The sequence below is a fragment of the Hyla sarda genome, unplaced genomic scaffold (genome assembly GCF_029499605.1).
Source record: "Hyla sarda isolate aHylSar1 unplaced genomic scaffold, aHylSar1.hap1 scaffold_2373, whole genome shotgun sequence".
NCBI lineage: Eukaryota > Metazoa > Chordata > Amphibia > Anura > Hylidae > Hyla > Hyla sarda.
Window position 1 is genome coordinate 20,106 of NW_026609058.1, and position 21,343 is coordinate 41,448.

Genomic DNA, 21,343 nt, shown 5'->3' on the forward strand with positions numbered 1-21,343 from the left:
TTCACACAGGCAAGATCCAAAAAGGTATGGCGGAACGTGTACGGGAAGTTTCTGGCGAATGTACACAGGGATCTTGCCTGGGCAATCGTCCACCAGTGCCTCCCTACTCGTGAGTTCCAGCACAGGCGAGGACTGGTGGCGAGAGCCAAGTGCCCGAGAGATGGCTGCGGAGTGGACGAAACGGTGCTGCACATATTTTGGAACTGCCCTTTTGCACGGGAGCTTTGGAGGAAGGTAGGCCCACTTTTGAAGTGGGCCTGCGGCCTAAAACATTTTAATCACGAATGTGTCTTTTACGGTCTTTTTAACTGCCCCAATTTTAAACAGCAGATGATCTGCTGGATGATTATTAATTGTTTTAAAAATGCCATCTGGAAAGTTAGGAACATCTTACTTTTTAAACATGATTTTATTGATGTAAAAAACTGTATAAAGCTGGCCCTGAGTGAGATGTACATCTATTACCTAAGAGACAAGAAACAGTTGGGGGCCAGCGAGGCAGCATCCATGTGGTGTCTGCCTCTATGGAACGAAATAACAGTATAATCAGTTTTTATGACATTTGTATAATGTTTTATCCTGCCATTTTTATTTTTTCTCCTTTTATTACTGGTTTTATTATTTGTATTTTAAAACTTTTGTGAACCTTTTATTATTTTGCATTTTAAATTTTGTATGGTTTCTTATTTATTCAATAAAATTTTGTTGAAACCTTATCTGTTCTTATCAGTTTAATATCTGATACGTCCCCTATCTGGGGACCATATATTAAATGGATTTTTGAGAACGGGGGCCGATTTCGAAGCTTGCTTCCGTCGCCCTATGCATTGACCCGATATGGCAGTATCTTCGGGTACAGTGCACCACCCCCTTACAGGGTTAAAAAGAAAGATTCCTACTTTCATTGCTACCTGCTTGCTGGCTAGCCAGCTAGCCAGCCCTGTGGGCCTTGCTGCTGCTGCAGCCAAAAAACAAAAGGTGGTGCTGCTGCTGCTTCTGCTGCTTCTGCTTGTGTCTGGCCCCTGTTGGAGCGTCCAGGCACAGGACTTCTGCTGCTGCTGACTAAATGGCCTCCTTAATTGGATCATTTGAGTAGCCAGCACACCTGTGCAGGTAGGGCATGACATGATAGGCAGCTGCCTTGATAGCGGGTGGGTGCTGAATGTTCCTAATTGACAAAATAAGATTAATGCTTATGAAGAAATATAAAATCTCATCCCTTCCCCAATATCGCGCCACACCCCTACCCCTTAATTCCCTGGTTGAACGTGATGGACATATGTCTTTTTTCGACCGTACTAACTATGTAACTATGTAACATAACATGGGGGGGGGGGGGGGGGGGGGTCTCCTGGCTGTTCACACAGGTGTGTCATTGCTGTACATTGACCATGCATTGCTTCTGTGGTATTGCAAAGGCAAAGACAAATGCTTCCAGCCATCCATTGCACTAATGGATTGGTCATCAGCTGGCTGTCTATGTCCCGCATCAATATAGACCAAAGTACAGAGGGTTAGGCTATGCTATTGTGCACCTACCTGATGCATCAGAAGGTGCGAGGCCCTTGCTAAATTCTGTGCACAGACTTTGAGATCTATGCTTTAGACTGTATCTAAACCTGCTCCAACATGGACTGACATTCTGGCCTACTTTCAGCCGATGCGACTTGTCTGTCGCTGAACAGTCGCTTTTTATGTATTCAGCACCTATGTATAATGTTGTAAAAATGCTCTAGAAGCTAAAGTCGCAGAAATGTCACACATATTTGGCCTGCAACTTTCTGTGCGACAAATTCAGACAGGAAAAATCAGTATAAATCCTTAGAAAATTATCCCCCAGTGTCTCCATCTGCTGGCGGTATTGAATAAGCATTGCTGCACTGATGGGGTATGCATTAGACGAAAAAAAAGAAGAAAAAGAAGAATAATACGCCCAGAAAAGAGGCGAAAAGGAGAAAAACGTAAAAAAAACGTGAAAAAAAAGTAAGAGGAAGAGAAGGGAAAAAAAGGTGGAAATGGGTTTAAAAGTGATTTCGGCGGAGAAATATATATATATATATATATATATATATATATATATATATATATATATATATATATATGCGCACACACACACATAGATATAAACGTATTCTCCGTTGAGATATTGCAGCCGCTGCTGTGTCCAGGCCCAGGAGCCTTAGCACTGTGCTGTGATGTCACTCAATACCACTGACATCACTAGGTGTAAACAACATCTCTCCTTTGCTGTGTATGTGACTATGGAGCTGTTTGGTGATGTCGTCTATTACGGCCTTCATAGAAGCAACAGGAGATTGTTGCATCCATCTTGAACCCTCAGAACTACAGTGCTATGATGTCACTCACTTCCACAGGCCTTGCAGAGTGTAAACAACAACAACCCAGCTTTGTTGTGTATGTAACCAAAGGGATTTGTGATGTCACCTAGAACCTTCACAGCAGCGACAGCTTTATGAGGAGCATCAGCACTGCTCTGCCTGAGCAGAACCATCACCGCCATAGGTTGTCAAATAACCCGGATTTAACCCACACAGGTAAGTCCAATGGGGTGCAGGCATGTCCTCTATGCTTACAGCTTCCCGTGGGTGTTGGTTTGATACCGTTTGGGGACAGCCAAGGAGGCATCTGCAGGCAACAAAGGTAGGTGTGTGCTTGTGTGTGTGTTTCCTATGCAGATCCTAAGCCCAGTGTCACATGCAAGTAGGAGGAGTAAGAAGGGTTCCTGGCAAATCCGGGTTATGGATTGCATTTAAAAAGGCCCCGTGGGAGTGCAATGGGCCCCTGTCTTGCTGCTTAGCAATAATGGTATGGGTTTAGGTTCTGCTGTGTGTACTGGTGGTTGACTGCCCCCCAGCCCAGAGTGTGCATGGAAAATTGTCTGGCAGCCTCCCTGACAGCAAGCAGTGATAGTGCCCATGAAGGGGACCTTGTTGGGCCCGCCCCTTTCACGGTTATCGCTTCTCGGCCTTTTGGCTAAGATCAAGTGTAGTATCTGTTCTTATCAGTTTAATATCTGATACGTCCCCTATCTGGGGACCATATATTAAATGGATTTTTGAGAACGGGGGCCGATTTCGAAGCTTGCTTCCGTCGCCCTATGCATTGACCCGATATGGCAGTATCTTCGGGTACAGTGCACCACCCCCTTACAGGGTTAAAAAGAAAGATTCCTACTTTCATTGCTACCTGCTTGCTGGCTAGCCAGCTAGCCAGCCCTGTGGGCCTTGCTGCTGCTGCAGCCAAAAAACAAAAGGTGGTGCTGCTGCTGCTTCTGCTGCTTCTGCTTGTGTCTGGCCCCTGTTGGAGCGTCCAGGCACAGGACTTCTGCTGCTGCTGACTAAATGGCCTCCTTAATTGGATCATTTGAGTAGCCAGCACACCTGTGCAGGTAGGGCATGACATGATAGGCAGCTGCCTTGATAGCGGGTGGGTGCTGAATGTTCCTAATTGACAAAATAAGATTAATGCTTATGAAGAAATATAAAATCTCATCCCTTCCCCAATATCGCGCCACACCCCTACCCCTTAATTCCCTGGTTGAACGTGATGGACATATGTCTTTTTTCGACCGTACTAACTATGTAACTATGTAACATAACATGGGGGGGGGGGGGGGGGGTCTCCTGGCTGTTCACACAGGTGTGTCATTGCTGTACATTGACCATGCATTGCTTCTGTGGTATTGCAAAGGCAAAGACAAATGCTTCCAGCCATCCATTGCACTAATGGATTGGTCATCAGCTGGCTGTCTATGTCCCGCATCAATATAGACCAAAGTACAGAGGGTTAGGCTATGCTATTGTGCACCTACCTGATGCATCAGAAGGTGCGAGGCCCTTGCTAAATTCTGTGCACAGACTTTGAGATCTATGCTTTAGACTGTATCTAAACCTGCTCCAACATGGACTGACATTCTGGCCTACTTTCAGCCGATGCGACTTGTCTGTCGCTGAACAGTCGCTTTTTATGTATTCAGCACCTATGTATAATGTTGTAAAAATGCTCTAGAAGCTAAAGTCGCAGAAATGTCACACATATTTGGCCTGCAACTTTCTGTGCGACAAATTCAGACAGGAAAAATCAGTATAAATCCTTAGAAAATTATCCCCCAGTGTCTCCATCTGCTGGCGGTATTGAATAAGCATTGCTGCACTGATGGGGTATGCATTAGACGAAAAAAAAGAAGAAAAAGAAGAATAATACGCCCAGAAAAGAGGCGAAAAGGAGAAAAACGTAAAAAAACGTGAAAAAAAAGTAAGAGGAAGAGAAGGGAAAAAAAGGTGGAAATGGGTTTAAAAGTGATTTCGGCGGAGAAATATATATATATATATATATATATATATATATATATATATATATATATGCGCACACACACACATAGATATAAACGTATTCTCCGTTGAGATATTGCAGCCGCTGCTGTGTCCAGGCCCAGGAGCCTTAGCACTGTGCTGTGATGTCACTCAATACCACTGACATCACTAGGTGTAAACAACATCTCTCCTTTGCTGTGTATGTGACTATGGAGCTGTTTGGTGATGTCGTCTATTACGGCCTTCATAGAAGCAACAGGAGATTGTTGCATCCATCTTGAACCCTCAGAACTACAGTGCTATGATGTCACTCACTTCCACAGGCCTTGCAGAGTGTAAACAACAACAACCCAGCTTTGTTGTGTATGTAACCAAAGGGATTTGTGATGTCACCTAGAACCTTCACAGCAGCGACAGCTTTATGAGGAGCATCAGCACTGCTCTGCCTGAGCAGGACCATCACCGCCATAGGTTGTCAAATAACCCGGATTTAACCCACACAGGTAAGTCCAATGGGGTGCAGGCATGTCCTCTATGCTTACAGCTTCCCGTGGGTGTTGGTTTGATACCGTTTGGGGACAGCCAAGGAGGCATCTGCAGGCAACAAAGGTAGGTGTGTGCTTGTGTGTGTGTTTCCTATGCAGATCCTAAGCCCAGTGTCACATGCAAGTAGGAGGAGTAAGAAGGGTTCCTGGCAAATCCGGGTTATGGATTGCATTTAAAAAGGCCCCGTGGGAGTGCAATGGGCCCCTGTCTTGCTGCTTAGCAATAATGGTATGGGTTTAGGTTCTGCTGTGTGTACTGGTGGTTGACTGCCCCCCAGCCCAGAGTGTGCATGGAAAATTGTCTGGCAGCCTCCCTGACAGCAAGCAGTGATAGTGCCCATGAAGGGGACCTTGTTGGGCCCGCCCCTTTCACGGTTATCGCTTCTCGGCCTTTTGGCTAAGATCAAGTGTAGTATCTGTTCTTATCAGTTTAATATCTGATACGTCCCCTATCTGGGGACCATATATTAAATGGATTTTTGAGAACGGGGGCCGATTTCGAAGCTTGCTTCCGTCGCCCTATGCATTGACCCGATATGGCAGTATCTTCGGGTACAGTGCACCACCCCCTTACAGGGTTAAAAAGAAAGATTCCTACTTTCATTGCTACCTGCTTGCTGGCTAGCCAGCTAGCCAGCCCTGTGGGCCTTGCTGCTGCTGCAGCCAAAAAACAAAAGGTGGTGCTGCTGCTGCTTCTGCTGCTTCTGCTTGTGTCTGGCCCCTGTTGGAGCGTCCAGGCACAGGACTTCTGCTGCTGCTGACTAAATGGCCTCCTTAATTGGATCATTTGAGTAGCCAGCACACCTGTGCAGGTAGGGCATGACATGATAGGCAGCTGCCTTGATAGCGGGTGGGTGCTGAATGTTCCTAATTGACAAAATAAGATTAATGCTTATGAAGAAATATAAAATCTCATCCCTTCCCCAATATCGCGCCACACCCCTACCCCTTAATTCCCTGGTTGAACGTGATGGACATATGTCTTTTTTCGACCGTACTAACTATGTAACTATGTAACATAACATGGGGGGGGGGGGGGGGGGGGTCTCCTGGCTGTTCACACAGGTGTGTCATTGCTGTACATTGACCATGCATTGCTTCTGTGGTATTGCAAAGGCAAAGACAAATGCTTCCAGCCATCCATTGCACTAATGGATTGGTCATCAGCTGGCTGTCTATGTCCCGCATCAATATAGACCAAAGTACAGAGGGTTAGGCTATGCTATTGTGCACCTACCTGATGCATCAGAAGGTGCGAGGCCCTTGCTAAATTCTGTGCACAGACTTTGAGATCTATGCTTTAGACTGTATCTAAACCTGCTCCAACATGGACTGACATTCTGGCCTACTTTCAGCCGATGCGACTTGTCTGTCGCTGAACAGTCGCTTTTTATGTATTCAGCACCTATGTATAATGTTGTAAAAATGCTCTAGAAGCTAAAGTCGCAGAAATGTCACACATATTTGGCCTGCAACTTTCTGTGCGACAAATTCAGACAGGAAAAATCAGTATAAATCCTTAGAAAATTATCCCCCAGTGTCTCCATCTGCTGGCGGTATTGAATAAGCATTGCTGCACTGATGGGGTATGCATTAGACGAAAAAAAAGAAGAAAAAGAAGAATAATACGCCCAGAAAAGAGGCGAAAAGGAGAAAAACGTAAAAAAACGTGAAAAAAAAGTAAGAGGAAGAGAAGGGAAAAAAAGGTGGAAATGGGTTTAAAAGTGATTTCGGCGGAGAAATATATATATATATATATATATATATATATATATATATATGCGCACACACACACATAGATATAAACGTATTCTCCGTTGAGATATTGCAGCCGCTGCTGTGTCCAGGCCCAGGAGCCTTAGCACTGTGCTGTGATGTCACTCAATACCACTGACATCACTAGGTGTAAACAACATCTCTCCTTTGCTGTGTATGTGACTATGGAGCTGTTTGGTGATGTCGTCTATTACGGCCTTCATAGAAGCAACAGGAGATTGTTGCATCCATCTTGAACCCTCAGAACTACAGTGCTATGATGTCACTCACTTCCACAGGCCTTGCAGAGTGTAAACAACAACAACCCAGCTTTGTTGTGTATGTAACCAAAGGGATTTGTGATGTCACCTAGAACCTTCACAGCAGCGACAGCTTTATGAGGAGCATCAGCACTGCTCTGCCTGAGCAGAACCATCACCGCCATAGGTTGTCAAATAACCCGGATTTAACCCACACAGGTAAGTCCAATGGGGTGCAGGCATGTCCTCTATGCTTACAGCTTCCCGTGGGTGTTGGTTTGATACCGTTTGGGGACAGCCAAGGAGGCATCTGCAGGCAACAAAGGTAGGTGTGTGCTTGTGTGTGTGTTTCCTATGCAGATCCTAAGCCCAGTGTCACATGCAAGTAGGAGGAGTAAGAAGGGTTCCTGGCAAATCCGGGTTATGGATTGCATTTAAAAAGGCCCCGTGGGAGTGCAATGGGCCCCTGTCTTGCTGCTTAGCAATAATGGTATGGGTTTAGGTTCTGCTGTGTGTACTGGTGGTTGACTGCCCCCCAGCCCAGAGTGTGCATGGAAAATTGTCTGGCAGCCTCCCTGACAGCAAGCAGTGATAGTGCCCATGAAGGGGACCTTGTTGGGCCCGCCCCTTTCACGGTTATCGCTTCTCGGCCTTTTGGCTAAGATCAAGTGTAGTATCTGTTCTTATCAGTTTAATATCTGATACGTCCCCTATCTGGGGACCATATATTAAATGGATTTTTGAGAACGGGGGCCGATTTCGAAGCTTGCTTCCGTCGCCCTATGCATTGACCCGATATGGCAGTATCTTCGGGTACAGTGCACCACCCCCTTACAGGGTTAAAAAGAAAGATTCCTACTTTCATTGCTACCTGCTTGCTGGCTAGCCAGCTAGCCAGCCCTGTGGGCCTTGCTGCTGCTGCAGCCAAAAAACAAAAGGTGGTGCTGCTGCTGCTTCTGCTGCTTCTGCTTGTGTCTGGCCCCTGTTGGAGCGTCCAGGCACAGGACTTCTGCTGCTGCTGACTAAATGGCCTCCTTAATTGGATCATTTGAGTAGCCAGCACACCTGTGCAGGTAGGGCATGACATGATAGGCAGCTGCCTTGATAGCGGGTGGGTGCTGAATGTTCCTAATTGACAAAATAAGATTAATGCTTATGAAGAAATATAAAATCTCATCCCTTCCCCAATATCGCGCCACACCCCTACCCCTTAATTCCCTGGTTGAACGTGATGGACATATGTCTTTTTTCGACCGTACTAACTATGTAACTATGTAACATAACATGGGGGGGGGGGGGGGGGGGTCTCCTGGCTGTTCACACAGGTGTGTCATTGCTGTACATTGACCATGCATTGCTTCTGTGGTATTGCAAAGGCAAAGACAAATGCTTCCAGCCATCCATTGCACTAATGGATTGGTCATCAGCTGGCTGTCTATGTCCCGCATCAATATAGACCAAAGTACAGAGGGTTAGGCTATGCTATTGTGCACCTACCTGATGCATCAGAAGGTGCGAGGCCCTTGCTAAATTCTGTGCACAGACTTTGAGATCTATGCTTTAGACTGTATCTAAACCTGCTCCAACATGGACTGACATTCTGGCCTACTTTCAGCCGATGCGACTTGTCTGTCGCTGAACAGTCGCTTTTTATGTATTCAGCACCTATGTATAATGTTGTAAAAATGCTCTAGAAGCTAAAGTCGCAGAAATGTCACACATATTTGGCCTGCAACTTTCTGTGCGACAAATTCAGACAGGAAAAATCAGTATAAATCCTTAGAAAATTATCCCCCAGTGTCTCCATCTGCTGGCGGTATTGAATAAGCATTGCTGCACTGATGGGGTATGCATTAGACGAAAAAAAAGAAGAAAAAGAAGAATAATACGCCCAGAAAAGAGGCGAAAAGGAGAAAAACGTAAAAAAACGTGAAAAAAAAGTAAGAGGAAGAGAAGGGAAAAAAAGGTGGAAATGGGTTTAAAAGTGATTTCGGCGGAGAAATATATATATATATATATAAGAACCAAGCAAAAAGGTGCAGCACTCCAATTCCGGTAGAAAAAGATTTGTGTATTTATTCACCACATCTCAAAAATACAGCAACGTTTCAGCTCAACAATAGAGCCTTTCTCAAGCTTAGTGACAACTGCTAGGTAGGGGTTTTTTATACCCAATCAAGTGTGTATAATCAACATACAATTAAAACAATCCAAAGTGTGCAATTCGTAATCAATACAGTGCAGTAGATTAATAAGTGCTCATACATAGAGTACTATTACAGTACATAAAGTGCTGGATGATTAAAAACATATACATAAATAAGAAATGCTTGAAACTGTAGACTCATAGTTAATAACATAATTATTGGTATGTAAAACACCTGTAGTGAACATGATTATATAATATAATCGCATGGAAGAACTCACCCGCTCTGTGTGTCTAATGGCGCTGACGACCTCACCATCAAACCTGCGGATAAGGGTGGTGGGGTCGTGGTGATGGACACAGCTGAGTACAACAAGGAATTATACAGACAACTTAATGACACTACAACATACCAGAGATTAGATAGTGATCCCAAACATCTGATTAGGAACAAGTTGTTAAGAGTAGTAGAGGAAGCACATACAAACCAATTGATTGACGACAGTTTAAGAGATTTTCTGATAATACAACATCCAGTAACACCTACCATATATGTATTGCCCAAGATCCATAAATCGTTGGAGTGTCCACCTGGTAGGCCCATAGTATCAGGGCGTAATGGTATCTTGAGTAATGCTTCTATTTTTTTGGATAGAATTTTGAGGCCTTTTGTCTTTGAGTCCAAATCCTATATCAGGGATACTAGCGATTTCTTGTTGAAAATTCGTGATGTCAGGATTCCAGAGGATGTGTTTCTGGTGTCCTTTGACATCACGAGTCTATATACTTCTATCAGTCACGAAAAGGGTATGGCGGCAATACAGAGGGTCTTGGCGAAATCAGCATTTTCCCTGACAGCTCAAGACTTTGTACTGCAGCTGTTGTTCCTCATCCTTACCAACAATTATTTTCTTTTTGAGGGCCAGTTCTTTCTGCAACGTGTAGGTACCGCCATGGGCACCAATGTGGCGCCCATGTACGCGAACCTATACGTTGCGGACATGGAGGAGGATGTCGTCTATTCATGCCACCACTTCAGACATTGTCTGGGATGGTGGCGGTTTATTGACGACATCTTCCTCCTGTGGTCTGGCTCAGAGTCTGAACTTTTTGATTTTTTTCAATTCTTAAATAATATTGACACCAACATCAAATTCACTATGACCCATTCTAGGGAAAGCATTAGCTTTCTTGATGTAATGATTCATAGAGATGGTAACAAGTTGGGGACATGTTTATACACTAAACCAACTGACAAAAATACACTCTTACATTTTCGCAGTTGTCATCCTAGACGTATGATAGAATCCCTACCATACAGCCAGATGCTGAGGGCTAGGAGGATTGTTGATGATGATACGGTTCTACGAACCACTTTGGATAATATGACTAACAATTTCCGAGAGCGAGGGTATCCCATATCAGTCATTTCTAAACATAGAGAGAGGGTTGAGACCCTTGATAGGGAGACTACACTCAGACCCAAACCAAGAATTACAGAAAAAAGGATTCCTTTTACATCTAACTACAATGTACGCAGTGGAGCTATTTCACGAATAATTAATAGACACTGGTATATTTTACAAAATAGTTTTGCAAATATTCAAGAATTCAAATCTAACCCATTGATGTCTTATAGGAGGTCAACTAGCCTTAAGGACAAATTGGTAAACACAACAGCATTGAAAAAGAAGACGGGGGGACAAACATTCCTTACCAGTAGGAGGCTGGGTTCATACCCCTGTCTTTCATGTATAAATTGTACACAAATGATGAAGGGCTCTAATTTCAAACATCCCCAAACAGATTATATTTACACACTTAGACACTTTTTGACGTGTGACTCCACATGGGTCATTTATGTACTAATGTGTCCATGTCAACTTTTGTATGTCGGACAAACCACTTGGAGCCTCAAAACGAGGATTAACAATCATAGGTACTGCATTAGACGTAAGAAAATGGACCTACCGGTATCTAAACACTTTAGCGAGATGCAACATGATGAGAAAGATCTTCGCTTTATGGCCATTGATCATGTCCCCATCCCCAGTCGGGGCGGCGACAGACTGGCTTTACTTAGAAAGAAGGAGCTTTGGTGGATACACAGGTTAAATTCTTTACGTCCACATGGTATGAACGCTGAGTTTAACACTATATAGGAAATTTTTGCGTGTCTCGAAAGCTCATGATCATGTTTACCTCTATTCTAAGCATTTTATGTGACTATTGCTGTGCCTTTATTAATACTTATTTATTTGTTTATGTTTTCAGATTGTTACAATACTTGAACAAGACGCTGGAAGAACATCACACGCTCTGAATAGTTGTATTTGCTTATTCTGCTCCATCTATTCCAATAAAAACAGTACATTAACTATGGTGGTTGTGGCACTATATTTAGATTTTGAAATGGATTGATTATATCTTTCTTATAAGTAGACATCCACGGGTGGTCATAGGTATAGGTCAGACCTGTGGTTGGTGCAGGTACCTGGGTCAAACATATTTGTTTGGTTTAAATATATTTGTTTGATTTTTTTCATATTGTTTATTTCTATTTTTTATTTTTTATATATTTTTTTTATTTTAATATTTCTATATTTTTTTATTTTTTTTATTATATTTCTTTATTCCTTTATCTACTATATCTTGGTGGTCTACCCTAGAACAGGTTGGCATGCATGAGGGATGGTGTGTTATATGTGTCCTAGCAGGTGCTGCTGAAATAGCGGGCACACTCCCGTTTTGGCTGTAGATGGAGTTTCTCTGGAGGTAGGGGTCTTCTGTTCCCTCTGTACCGGAGAGACTTCTGGTGGTGTTGGTGGGGCTTCTTGTTAGGTGGCTCAACCAGTACCCTACAAACCAGGGAGTTAAGTGACACACACACCAGTCCCTTTGCCTTCAGTTGGAGATCATGTGACCACAACTTGTATCCTATTTAATTATTTGTTTCTTTATTTAATTTGTTTTTTAAAAATTTTTTTACTTGATGATGGATTTTATTTATATTTATTTCTTTATTTTTTCTCTATATTTTTTTATATTTATTACATCTTCTTTATTTATTATTCTTTTATTTTATTTTTTATATTTTTATTATTTTTTATCCGTTTTGACCCAGAGAATCCCTGACCATCCCCTGGTGTCCTCTTCCTCTATGACCCTCTATATGGGTGGAACACACTCTAGATTCAATTGAATCCTTATACAATTACACATAATAATATTACAATGTATGTTCACAGAATGTTTATGTGTTTAATTTTGAGTACTTATGCACAGGTGTTATATCAAGCACTATCTAGTACTTGCTATGTTCTAGTACTAATTGGTTAATATTACGCACTAGTGATGTTTTACACCAATAATGTCACATCCACCACATGTTATTCTATGTACTCATTATACATTTCCCGTTTCGGACACCTACGACAGCTTGTTGCGTCGGAGGTATCCGTGGCAACGGGTCAGCTGACATACAAGTCATGTGTTTTATCACATGACTTGTTTGTTTTGGTTTCTGACGCATGCGTCCGGCGAGTCAGTACGAGCCGACCGCATCAGAAGGTTGGCGCACGCGCACAGCCGAATACCACAAGCCGTCAGCGCCATTAGACACACAGAGCGGGTGAGTTCTTCCATGCGATTATATTATATAATCATGTTCACTACAGGTGTTTTACATACCAATAATTATGTTATTAACTATGAGTCTACAGTTTCAAGCATTTCTTATTTATGTATATGTTTTTAATCATCCAGCACTTTATGTACTGTAATAGTACTCTATGTATGAGCACTTATTAATCTACTGCACTGTATTGATTACGAATTGCACACTTTGGATTGTTTTAATTGTATGTTGATTATACACACTTGATTGGGTATAAAAACCCCCTACCTAGCAGTTGTCACTAAGCTTGAGAAAGGCTCTATTGTTGAGCTGAAACGTTGCTGTATTTTTGAGATGTGGTGAATAAATACACAAATCTTTTTCTACCGGAATTGGAGTGCTGCACCTTTTTGCTTGGTTCTAGTATCTGCTGGCCTTGATCGGGCCTGGTTTGCTTGGCACCCACTATATTTTTTGAGTTGTGCTGCAATATTTTTTGTCTATATATATATATATATATATATATATATATATATATATATATATATATATGCGCACACACACACATAGATATAAACGTATTCTCCGTTGAGATATTGCAGCCGCTGCTGTGTCCAGGCCCAGGAGCCTTAGCACTGTGCTGTGATGTCACTCAATACCACTGACATCACTAGGTGTAAACAACATCTCTCCTTTGCTGTGTATGTGACTATGGAGCTGTTTGGTGATGTCGTCTATTACGGCCTTCATAGAAGCAACAGGAGATTGTTGCATCCATCTTGAACCCTCAGAACTACAGTGCTATGATGTCACTCACTTCCACAGGCCTTGCAGAGTGTAAACAACAACAACCCAGCTTTGTTGTGTATGTAACCAAAGGGATTTGTGATGTCACCTAGAACCTTCACAGCAGCGACAGCTTTATGAGGAGCATCAGCACTGCTCTGCCTGAGCAGAACCATCACCGCCATAGGTTGTCAAATAACCCGGATTTAACCCACACAGGTAAGTCCAATGGGGTGCAGGCATGTCCTCTATGCTTACAGCTTCCCGTGGGTGTTGGTTTGATACCGTTTGGGGACAGCCAAGGAGGCATCTGCAGGCAACAAAGGTAGGTGTGTGCTTGTGTGTGTGTTTCCTATGCAGATCCTAAGCCCAGTGTCACATGCAAGTAGGAGGAGTAAGAAGGGTTCCTGGCAAATCCGGGTTATGGATTGCATTTAAAAAGGCCCCGTGGGAGTGCAATGGGCCCCTGTCTTGCTGCTTAGCAATAATGGTATGGGTTTAGGTTCTGCTGTGTGTACTGGTGGTTGACTGCCCCCCAGCCCAGAGTGTGCATGGAAAATTGTCTGGCAGCCTCCCTGACAGCAAGCAGTGATAGTGCCCATGAAGGGGACCTTGTTGGGCCCGCCCCTTTCACGGTTATCGCTTCTCGGCCTTTTGGCTAAGATCAAGTGTAGTATCTGTTCTTATCAGTTTAATATCTGATACGTCCCCTATCTGGGGACCATATATTAAATGGATTTTTGAGAACGGGGGCCGATTTCGAAGCTTGCTTCCGTCGCCCTATGCATTGACCCGATATGGCAGTATCTTCGGGTACAGTGCACCACCCCCTTACAGGGTTAAAAAGAAAGATTCCTACTTTCATTGCTACCTGCTTGCTGGCTAGCCAGCTAGCCAGCCCTGTGGGCCTTGCTGCTGCTGCAGCCAAAAAACAAAAGGTGGTGCTGCTGCTGCTTCTGCTGCTTCTGCTTGTGTCTGGCCCCTGTTGGAGCGTCCAGGCACAGGACTTCTGCTGCTGCTGACTAAATGGCCTCCTTAATTGGATCATTTGAGTAGCCAGCACACCTGTGCAGGTAGGGCATGACATGATAGGCAGCTGCCTTGATAGCGGGTGGGTGCTGAATGTTCCTAATTGACAAAATAAGATTAATGCTTATGAAGAAATATAAAATCTCATCCCTTCCCCAATATCGCGCCACACCCCTACCCCTTAATTCCCTGGTTGAACGTGATGGACATATGTCTTTTTTCGACCGTACTAACTATGTAACTATGTAACATAACATGGGGGGGGGGGGGGGGGTCTCCTGGCTGTTCACACAGGTGTGTCATTGCTGTACATTGACCATGCATTGCTTCTGTGGTATTGCAAAGGCAAAGACAAATGCTTCCAGCCATCCATTGCACTAATGGATTGGTCATCAGCTGGCTGTCTATGTCCCGCATCAATATAGACCAAAGTACAGAGGGTTAGGCTATGCTATTGTGCACCTACCTGATGCATCAGAAGGTGCGAGGCCCTTGCTAAATTCTGTGCACAGACTTTGAGATCTATGCTTTAGACTGTATCTAAACCTGCTCCAACATGGACTGACATTCTGGCCTACTTTCAGCCGATGCGACTTGTCTGTCGCTGAACAGTCGCTTTTTATGTATTCAGCACCTATGTATAATGTTGTAAAAATGCTCTAGAAGCTAAAGTCGCAGAAATGTCACACATATTTGGCCTGCAACTTTCTGTGCAACAAATTCAGACAGGAAAAATCAGTATAAATCCTTAGAAAATTATCCCCCAGTGTCTCCATCTGCTGGCGGTATTGAATAAGCATTGCTGCACTGATGGGGTATGCATTAGACGAAAAAAAAGAAGAAAAAGAAGAATAATACGCCCAGAAAAGAGGCGAAAAGGAGAAAAACGTAAAAAAACGTGAAAAAAAAGTAAGAGGAAGAGAAGGGAAAAAAAGGTGGAAATGGGTTTAAAAGTGATTTCGGCGGAGAAATATATATATATATATATATATATATATATATATATATATATATATATGCGCACACACACACATAGATATAAACGTATTCTCCGTTGAGATATTGCAGCCGCTGCTGTGTCCAGGCCCAGGAGCCTTAGCACTGTGCTGTGATGTCACTCAATACCACTGACATCACTAGGTGTAAACAACATCTCTCCTTTGCTGTGTATGTGACTATGGAGCTGTTTGGTGATGTCGTCTATTACGGCCTTCATAGAAGCAACAGGAGATTGTTGCATCCATCTTGAACCCTCAGAACTACAGTGCTATGATGTCACTCACTTCCACAGGCCTTGCAGAGTGTAAACAACAACAACCCAGCTTTGTTGTGTATGTAACCAAAGGGATTTGTGATGTCACCTAGAACCTTCACAGCAGCGACAGCTTTATGAGGAGCATCAGCACTGCTCTGCCTGAGCAGAACCATCACCGCCATAGGTTGTCAAATAACCCGGATTTAACCCACACAGGTAAGTCCAATGGGGTGCAGGCATGTCCTCTATGCTTACAGCTTCCCGTGGGTGTTGGTTTGATACCGTTTGGGGACAGCCAAGGAGGCATCTGCAGGCAACAAAGGTAGGTGTGTGCTTGTGTGTGTGTTTCCTATGCAGATCCTAAGCCCAGTGTCACATGCAAGTAGGAGGAGTAAGAAGGGTTCCTGGCAAATCCGGGTTATGGATTGCATTTAAAAAGGCCCCGTGGGAGTGCAATGGGCCCCTGTCTTGCTGCTTAGCAATAATGGTATGGGTTTAGGTTCTGCTGTGTGTACTGGTGGTTGACTGCCCCCCAGCCCAGAGTGTGCATGGAAAATTGTCTGGCAGCCTCCCTGACAGCAAGCAGTGATAGTGCCCATGAAGGGGACCTTGTTGGGCCCGCCCCTTTCACGGTTATCGCTTCTCGGCCTTTTGGCTAAGATCAAGTGTAGTATCTGTTCTTATCAGTTTAATATCTGATACGTCCCCTATCTGGGGACCATATATTAAATGGATTTTTGAGAACGGGGGCCGATTTCGAAGCTTGCTTCCGTCGCCCTATGCATTGACCCGATATGGCAGTATCTTCGGGTACAGTGCACCACCCCCTTACAGGGTTAAAAAGAAAGATTCCTACTTTCATTGCTACCTGCTTGCTGGCTAGCCAGCTAGCCAGCCCTGTGGGCCTTGCTGCTGCTGCAGCCAAAAAACAAAAGGTGGTGCTGCTGCTGCTTCTGCTGCTTCTGCTTGTGTCTGGCCCCTGTTGGAGCGTCCAGGCACAGGACTTCTGCTGCTGCTGACTAAATGGCCTCCTTAATTGGATCATTTGAGTAGCCAGCACACCTGTGCAGGTAGGGCATGACATGATAGGCAGCTGCCTTGATAGCGGGTGGGTGCTGAATGTTCCTAATTGACAAAATAAGATTAATGCTTATGAAGAAATATAAAATCTCATCCCTTCCCCAATATCGCGCCACACCCCTACCCCTTAATTCCCTGGTTGAACGTGATGGACATATGTCTTTTTTCGACCGTACTAACTATGTAACTATGTAACATAACATGGGGGGGGGGGGGGGGGGGTCTCCTGGCTGTTCACACAGGTGTGTCATTGCTGTACATTGACCATGCATTGCTTCTGTGGTATTGCAAAGGCAAAGACAAATGCTTCCAGCCATCCATTGCACTAATGGATTGGTCATCAGCTGGCTGTCTATGTCCCGCATCAATATAGACCAAAGTACAGAGGGTTAGGCTATGCTATTGTGCACCTACCTGATGCATCAGAAGGTGCGAGGCCCTTGCTAAATTCTGTGCACAGACTTTGAGATCTATGCTTTAGACTGTATCTAAACCTGCTCCAACATGGACTGACATTCTGGCCTACTTTCAGCCGATGCGACTTGTCTGTCGCTGAACAGTCGCTTTTTATGTATTCAGCACCTATGTATAATGTTGTAAAAATGCTCTAGAAGCTAAAGTCGCAGAAATGTCACACATATTTGGCCTGCAACTTTCTGTGCGACAAATTCAGACAGGAAAAATCAGTATAAATCCTTAGAAAATTATCCCCCAGTGTCTCCATCTGCTGGCGGTATTGAATAAGCATTGCTGCACTGATGGGGTATGCATTAGACGAAAAAAAAGAAGAAAAAGAAGAATAATACGCCCAGAAAAGAGGCGAAAAGGAGAAAAACGTAAAAAAACGTGAAAAAAAAGTAAGAGGAAGAGAAGGGAAAAAAAGGTGGAAATGGGTTTAAAAGTGATTTCGGCGGAGAAATATATATATATATATATATATATATATATATATATATATATATATATATATATGCGCACACACACACATAGATATAAACGTATTCTCCGTTGAGATATTGCAGCCGCTGCTGTGTCCAGGCCCAGGAGCCTTAGCACTGTGCTGTGATGTCACTCAATACCACTGACATCACTAGGTGTAAACAACATCTCTCCTTTGCTGTGTATGTGACTATGGAGCTGTTTGGTGATGTCGTCTATTACGGCCTTCATAGAAGCAACAGGAGATTGTTGCATCCATCTTGAACCCTCAGAACTACAGTGCTATGATGTCACTCACTTCCACAGGCCTTGCAGAGTGTAAACAACAACAACCCAGCTTTGTTGTGTATGTAACCAAAGGGATTTGTGATGTCACCTAGAACCTTCACAGCAGCGACAGCTTTATGAGGAGCATCAGCACTGCTCTGCCTGAGCAGAACCATCACCGCCATAGGTTGTCAAATAACCCGGATTTAACCCACACAGGTAAGTCCAATGGGGTGCAGGCATGTCCTCTATGCTTACAGCTTCCCGTGGGTGTTGGTTTGATACCGTTTGGGGACAGCCAAGGAGGCATCTGCAGGCAACAAAGGTAGGTGTGTGCTTGTGTGTGTGTTTCCTATGCAGATCCTAAGCCCAGTGTCACATGCAAGTAGGAGGAGTAAGAAGGGTTCCTGGCAAATCCGGGTTATGGATTGCATTTAAAAAGGCCCCGTGGGAGTGCAATGGGCCCCTGTCTTGCTGCTTAGCAATAATGGTATGGGTTTAGGTTCTGCTGTGTGTACTGGTGGTTGACTGCCCCCCAGCCCAGAGTGTGCATGGAAAATTGTCTGGCAGCCTCCCTGACAGCAAGCAGTGATAGTGCCCATGAAGGGGACCTTGTTGGGCCCGCCCCTTTCACGGTTATCGCTTCTCGGCCTTTTGGCTAAGATCAAGTGTAGTATCTGTTCTTATCAGTTTAATATCTGATACGTCCCCTATCTGGGGACCATATATTAAATGGATTTTTGAGAACGGGGGCCGATTTCGAAGCTTGCTTCCGTCGCCCTATGCATTGACCCGATATGGCAGTATCTTCGGGTACAGTGCACCACCCCCTTACAGGGTTAAAAAGAAAGATTCCTACTTTCATTGCTACCTGCTTGCTGGCTAGCCAGCTAGCCAGCCCTGTGGGCCTTGCTGCTGCTGCAGCCAAAAAACAAAAGGTGGTGCTGCTGCTGCTTCGTGCTGCTTCTGCTTGTGTCTGGCCCCTGTTGGAGCGTCCAGGCACAGGACTTCTGCTGCTGCTGACTAAATGGCCTCCTTAATTGGATCATTTGAGTAGCCAGCACACCTGTGCAGGTAGGGCATGACATGATAGGCAGCTGCCTTGATAGCGGGTGGGTGCTGAATGTTCCTAATTGACAAAATAAGATTAATGCTTATGAAGAAATATAAAATCTCATCCCTTCCCCAATATCGCGCCACACCCCTACCCCTTAATTCCCTGGTTGAACGTGATGGACATATGTCTTTTTTCGACCGTACTAACTATGTAACTATGTAACATAACATGGGGGGGGGGGGGGGGTCTCCTGGCTGTTCACACAGGTGTGTCATTGCTGTACATTGACCATGCATTGCTTCTGTGGTATTGCAAAGGCAAAGACAAATGCTTCCAGCCATCCATTGCACTAATGGATTGGTCATCAGCTGGCTGTCTATGTCCCGCATCAATATAGACCAAAGTACAGAGGGTTAGGCTATGCTATTGTGCACCTACCTGATGCATCAGAAGGTGCGAGGCCCTTGCTAAATTCTGTGCACAGACTTTGAGATCTATGCTTTAGACTGTATCTAAACCTGCTCCAACATGGACTGACATTCTGGCCTACTTTCAGCCGATGCGACTTGTCTGTCGCTGAACAGTCGCTTTTTATGTATTCAGCACCTATGTATAATGTTGTAAAAATGCTCTAGAAGCTAAAGTCGCAGAAATGTCACACATATTTGGCCTGCAACTTTCTGTGCGACAAATTCAGACAGGAAAAATCAGTATAAATCCTTAGAAAATTATCCCCCAGTGTCTCCATCTGCTGGCGGTATTGAATAAGCATTGCTGCACTGATGGGGTATGCATTAGACGAAAAAAAAGAAGAAAAAGAAGAATAATACGCCCAGAAAAGAGGCGAAAAGGAGAAAAACGTAAAAAAACGTGAAAAAAAAGTAAGAGGAAGAGAAGGGAAAAAAAGGTGGAAATGGGTTTAAAAGTGATTTCGGCGGAGAAATATATATATATATATATATATATATATATATATATATATATATATGCGCACACACACACATAGATATAAACGTATTCTCCGTTGAGATATTGCAGCCGCTGCTGTGTCCAGGCCCAGGAGCCTTAGCACTGTGCTGTGATGTCACTCAATACCACTGACATCACTAGGTGTAAACAACATCTCTCCTTTGCTGTGTATGTGACTATGGAGCTGTTTGGTGATGTCGTCTATTACGGCCTTCATAGAAGCAACAGGAGATTGTTGCATCCATCTTGAACCCTCAGAACTACAGTGCTATGATGTCACTCACTTCCACAGGCCTTGCAGAGTGTAAACAACAACAACCCAGCTTTGTTGTGTATGTAACCAAAGGGATTTGTGATGTCACCTAGAACCTTCACAGCAGCGACAGCTTTATGAGGAGCATCAGCACTGCTCTGCCTGAGCAGAACCATCACCGCCATAGGTTGTCAAATAACCCGGATTTAACCCACACAGGTAAGTCCAATGGGGTGCAGGCATGTCCTCTATGCTTACAGCTTCCCGTGGGTGTTGGTTTGATACCGTTTGGGGACAGCCAAGGAGGCATCTGCAGGCAACAAAGGTAGGTGTGTGCTTGTGTGTGTGTTTCCTATGCAGATCCTAAGCCCAGTGTCACATGCAAGTAGGAGGAGTAAGAAGGGTTCCTGGCAAATCCGGGTTATGGATTGCATTTAAAAAGGCCCCGTGGGAGTGCAATGGGCCCCTGTCTTGCTGCTTAGCAATAATGGTATGGGTTTAGGTTCTGCTGTGTGTACTGGTGGTTGACTGCCCCCCAGCCCAGAGTGTGCATGGAAAATTGTCTGGCAGCCTCCCTGACAGCAAGCAGTGATAGTGCCCATGAAGGGGACCTTGTTGGGCCCGCCCCTTTCACGGTTATCGCTTCTCGGCCTTTTGGCTAAGATCAAGTGTAGTATCTGTTCTTATCAGTTTAATATCTGATACGTCCCCTATCTGGGGACCATATATTAAATGGATTTTTGAGAACGGGGGCCGATTTCGAAGCTTGCTTCCGTCGCCCTATGCATTGACCCGATATGGCAGTATCTTCGGGTACAGTGCACCACCCCCTTACAGGGTTAAAAAGAAAGATTCCTACTTTCATTGCTACCTGCTTGCTGGCTAGCCAGCTAGCCAGCCCTGTGGGCCTTGCTGCTGCTGCAGCCAAAAAACAAAAGGTGGTGCTGCTGCTGCTTCTGCTGCTTCTGCTTCTGCTTGTGTCTGGCCCCTGTTGGAGCGTCCAGGCACAGGACTTCTGCTGCTGCTGACTAAATGGCCTCCTTAATTGGATC

The 21,343-nt window shown here is 44.3% G+C and overlaps 8 non-coding genes across 8 annotated transcripts; all 8 read left to right on the top strand.

The window, feature by feature from the left end:
- Nucleotides 1-683: 683 nt before the first annotated feature.
- LOC130322696 (U2 spliceosomal RNA) lies at nt 684-869 on the top strand. The gene has a single exon (XR_008868149.1). It is a non-coding gene; the product is annotated as a U2 spliceosomal RNA (small nuclear RNA).
- Nucleotides 870-2,974: 2,105 nt separating this feature from the next.
- Nucleotides 2,975-3,165, top strand: LOC130322699 (U2 spliceosomal RNA). The gene has a single exon (XR_008868150.1). It is a non-coding gene; the product is annotated as a U2 spliceosomal RNA (small nuclear RNA).
- A 2,091-nt stretch (nt 3,166-5,256) lies between these two features.
- Nucleotides 5,257-5,447, top strand: LOC130322700 (U2 spliceosomal RNA). Its single transcript, XR_008868151.1, has one exon. It is a non-coding gene; the product is annotated as a U2 spliceosomal RNA (small nuclear RNA).
- A 2,085-nt stretch (nt 5,448-7,532) lies between these two features.
- LOC130322701 (U2 spliceosomal RNA) lies at nt 7,533-7,723 on the top strand. The gene has a single exon (XR_008868152.1). It is a non-coding gene; the product is annotated as a U2 spliceosomal RNA (small nuclear RNA).
- A 6,357-nt stretch (nt 7,724-14,080) lies between these two features.
- On the top strand, nt 14,081-14,271 carry LOC130322702 (U2 spliceosomal RNA). Its single transcript, XR_008868153.1, has one exon. It is a non-coding gene; the product is annotated as a U2 spliceosomal RNA (small nuclear RNA).
- Nucleotides 14,272-16,361: 2,090 nt separating this feature from the next.
- Nucleotides 16,362-16,552, top strand: LOC130322693 (U2 spliceosomal RNA). The gene has a single exon (XR_008868146.1). It is a non-coding gene; the product is annotated as a U2 spliceosomal RNA (small nuclear RNA).
- A 2,098-nt stretch (nt 16,553-18,650) lies between these two features.
- LOC130322694 (U2 spliceosomal RNA) lies at nt 18,651-18,841 on the top strand. Its single transcript, XR_008868147.1, has one exon. It is a non-coding gene; the product is annotated as a U2 spliceosomal RNA (small nuclear RNA).
- Nucleotides 18,842-20,929: 2,088 nt separating this feature from the next.
- Nucleotides 20,930-21,120, top strand: LOC130322695 (U2 spliceosomal RNA). Its single transcript, XR_008868148.1, has one exon. It is a non-coding gene; the product is annotated as a U2 spliceosomal RNA (small nuclear RNA).
- Nucleotides 21,121-21,343: the final 223 nt, after the last annotated feature.